Source organism: Camelina sativa, chromosome 12 (assembly GCF_000633955.1).
Source record: "Camelina sativa cultivar DH55 chromosome 12, Cs, whole genome shotgun sequence".
Lineage (NCBI taxonomy): Eukaryota > Viridiplantae > Streptophyta > Magnoliopsida > Brassicales > Brassicaceae > Camelina > Camelina sativa.
Genome location: NC_025696.1, coordinates 30,461,313 through 30,465,842, shown reverse-complemented (window position 1 = coordinate 30,465,842; position 4,530 = coordinate 30,461,313).

Genomic DNA, 4,530 nt, shown 5'->3' with positions numbered 1-4,530 from the left:
AAGGGGGGGGGGGGGAGTTAAATTTTTAAAAAATGAAACTGTATATTTTGCATTTTTTCTAGGCTTTTGCGAGGGACCCTAACAAACATTGTGAGGGATTTGCGACACTGATATTTTTCTATATAAACATAAAACCTAGTTTGAGCATAACTCAAACCACTCACACTCCGCAGCCACTCAACGACGAACCCTTGCAACGATGTCTGAGTAATTCTCTTGTTAGGTTTAAGGATTCTCATAGGATTTTTATGGTCTATTAGATTTGTTGATTTCTTGGGATTCTTATTTTTCTGTGATTTTCATCTTTGGTTGTTTTTCATATTAATTCTTGATTAATCACTTAAAATTAATAACTTAATAAAATAAATTGATATGAGAAAATAATTGATTTTCTTCATAAAACCTTTGATTAGCAATATTACTTTTTGCAAAGTGATTTGAATTAGTGATTTTGCGAACAAATCTAAACTTGTTTTTAAAGCTGGTTTTGTAAATTGGATTTTGCAAAGAGATTTGGATTTTTCGGGTTTTAAACTTCGATAATATTTGCAGTGAGAATCCAAATATAGAAAATAACTAAGTTTAAAACCCAAAAATCCAAATTCTTTGCAATTCAAGTTAAAAACACTTCTTCAAAATTAATAAAATTTCTAAAAAAAGGATTAAAATCACAAAATCGATCCAAACTCAAACACTTCTTCAAGTTTTCGATTATTTTTTATATTTTTCAACAAAAGAAATTTGAAATACTTACTCTTAAACTGTTGTACTCTGTAAACATATAATCCAAACCATAAGATATCACTTGTAAAAAAAAAAAAAAAACAGAATCGTAAGAAGAATGTTTATTGATCTTACCAGGACATCGAGTTTTATAAAAAGTAGGGTAGACGCAGAAGAAGAGTAAACCAAAAAGTATTGAAAAACAATATCCTCCCAGGCACAACTATCGAGGACACTCCCCCAACCTCATCTTCCGACGCCGGTGAAGCTGTTGCTCGCCGGCGTCGGGATCAAACCGTTTCCTTTCCTACTCAGCTCTTCTCTGGCCCCTTTTGTTTGTTTTACTCCAAGTTTTTTCTTCAATTTTTCCCCTTTTTAAAACTTTATATAACCCTAATAAAAATCTCTCCCGATCCAAACCATGACCATCGAATGCTCCCACCGTGCTACCACTCACCGGAGAGTCTCTCTTTGCAAATCTCGGGAAGCCAGTCGACCCATCCCTCTCTACGGCAATCCATCGAGAATCTAGGGTTTTCCCCAGTGGACCTAGATCTCGTCGTCGAATTAAACCGAAGGCACCAGTTGTTCCCACCGCTCTGTCACTCACCAGAGATGCTTCCTTCTCTCTTTTTTTTCCCGGGCAACTGTCACAGTCTCTGTTCATCTTGTCAATCGGTTCAAAATCTAGGATTTTCCCCAATGGACCTAGATCTCTGCCGCGGCCACCAACTACCCCCGCCGAGCTCTCATTCACCGGAGAACATCCCTGCACCGCAGCCATCTCCGCTAAACTCGGGCGGCCGACAGAACCAACTCCCATGGTGCTTCTCTCTTGGGATCCTAGGGTTTTCCCTAGTGGACTTAGGGTCCAAGATAAGCCCATTAGCCCAAAAACGGTATGCACTAATATGCTCTTCTCGAGAAGGGGAAAGTAAAAAGTCGAGACTCTCTGTATCACCCCTCATGTCGTACCAGTGTCAAGCTATGTCTGTGTGCCCTCTACTCAATGGTCGAAGACTCCATTGGAGAAAGGTAATCACATTACTGCTCTGGCTGTTCATGAATTGTGATCGGAACCTGGCTTTAGTTGATTCTCAGGGACCGACTTTGGTTTTTAAAAGCATTCTCGTGTATGGTCTTTGCTCCTTGACTGTCTCTAGCAAAAGTGGTATGTTGTATCTTGAACGCCTTATGTTCATTAACGGCTACCAATCAAGCTGGTCATCTGATGATTTACAGCATCGTACCCCAACCTCCTCCCTCACATGGATTCAAGCTGCATCTCCTGATTTTCCTCAGAATTATCCAAACCCTATGCTTTGGATGTTAAAGCAATCCCTATCTGACTACAACAACATAGTCACCCGATTCCTTGCCGTGCTGTTACTGCGGATACTCTTCGTCCCGGTGAACACCAACACATTGAATCATCTCTCAACGTCACAGTGTCTAATGACGACCATGACAACTAATCCGTCCTTTGAAGCTTTTGAGGATGGACTCTCGATTTCCATGATCTCTCATGTGCCTTTAGGCTCCCAAGCCTTTGGTCTCATAGCTCTGTTGGATCCAAAATCGATGAACTCTTGTTTACTTCTTTTTGGCATTGGGGATTTCCGTATTATTGTAATGTCTCAAACTTTAGCAAGTTGCTCCTTCTCTGTACTAATCCGTCCTTTGAAGCTTTTGAGGATGGACTCTCGATTTCCATGATCTCTCATGTGCCTTTAGGCTCCCAAGCCTTTGGTCTCATAGCTCTGTTGGATCCAAAATCGATGAACTCTTGTTTACTTCTTTTTGGCATTGGGGATTTCCGTATTATTGTAATGTCTCAAACTTTAGCAAGTTGCTCCTTCTCTGTACTGATACTAGTGTTTCATATTGAATGAATGAAGGCAATTGTTTGACAAAAAAAAAAAAGACGCAGAAGAAGAGTAAACAATAGCAATTTTCTTATCGATTGAAGAGTTTTATAAGAATGAAGAACGATCGTTATTAGCTAATCAGCCGACGTTTTAAATGGTTTGGAAAGAGCATTTAGTGGAGGAAAGAAACGTCAATCATAAAACCCTACATTTAATTTCCCTTCAAAATTATGTACATGTGATGTGGAAAGTTTTGTTTTTAATATACTTACTTATGTGGCAGAATTTTAGAAGATTATTTTTTGTCTGATGTGAATAGCCTGAGGAGTCTCAAACAATTCTTTTTATTAGTAAGTAATTATATTTAAGTTATGAAGGTATTTTTCACATTAAATTTATCTTATAGTTTTCCTTTCATATACTGACATTTTATGATTTTAGATGTAAACTTAGCAACAAATTGATGCAAGTTTATCGTTTACATTTGCTAACATTAAGTTTATTAATCCAAAATATTAATCTTTTATGTACAAATCAAAGAGGGCAGCGTAAAAAGAGCCAATTTGATACATAGTATATTTGAGTAGTTTTATCCTTTGTACGTAACAAACCTTTACGACCTGATTAGTATCCATGAAAAACGACATCATAAAGATCCGACTAATTTCAATTTGTTCTTTCTGAGCTATCCTTTTGTACCTAATATTTACTTTAGACAACATATGACACATCAACAACACTAGCACAAGCCACTATAATAACCTAGGTTTTTTTTTGTATTTGCCCTTGTGATCGATTTAAGTAATGCATGTTAGCAGACTTAATATCAAGTCACGCTTGACTTGATGTCTAAAAATTCATAGTCAATGAAAATTAATGTTTTAAGTGACATAGATTTAAAATTTTATGGTTTAAATAGTCTACATTTGAAAGTTTATGGTTTGACATTTGTTCAAATTAAAACTTTCTTTAAAATGACGCCGTTTTGTCACTAATGATGTGATTAACAGCATAGTAAAATCTGTTAGTTGTTCAGTTATCAAATTTAATGTCATGTATTTTTGATTTGGTCAACGAAACTTAATGTCTAATAGAACTAGTCACTACAGGAAATAAGAGTATTAATAGCATTAGAATATAGCGTTTTTAATAGTTTTGCTATAGTTGAGTTTTGAGAAAATTTGCATAGCGTTTCTAAAAAGACAAACGCTATTATAGGATTACCGCGAAAACATTTTGTAGTGGTGCCTAGTTTTTAGTTCTACAATAGCATAAATGATAATGAAAACATTATCTTAGAGGTAACCGGGAAAGTGAAATTTTCGTTGCCTCCAAAAAATTTATAAGTTACTACACAAAAAAAAAATAGAAAAAAAATTACAAGAGGAATATATCGATTAGGGTTACATTAATTATTACTGGTGAAACACTTTGGCCATCTCTTCTCTCTTCTTTCTCTCTGAAACTCGATTGGAAACCTTACATTCGATCCTAATTTATTTGTCTCTTCTTTCACTCTCTTTCCATCTCAATCCGTCTTAGAGGAAAAAAAAGAATTAAAAGAGAAATAGATCGATTAGGTTGAATTTCTCGTTAAACAGCCACCTCTTCTCTCTTCTTTCACTCTCCTTTCTTCTTCTTCTCCGACTTGAGTTGCTCGGCGATAGGAGACGAGAAGCCGGCGACTGTGATGGCCAATCGTGGAAGAGATCGAGAGCTTTTGATTCTCGTTGCTGATACCGGTGACAAAGAGACGATGGTTCTCCTTTCGAAGCCTTCTTCTTCTTCCTCTGCTTCTTCTCTCTTCTGTCTCGCTGAAACTTGATCTGAAACCCGTTCTGAAACTCGATTCGAAACTCGATCCCAATTTGTTTGTCAAATCTTTCACTCTCGATCCCTCTCAGTTTACAATCTCTTCTGAACTCGACAATGGCGGCTT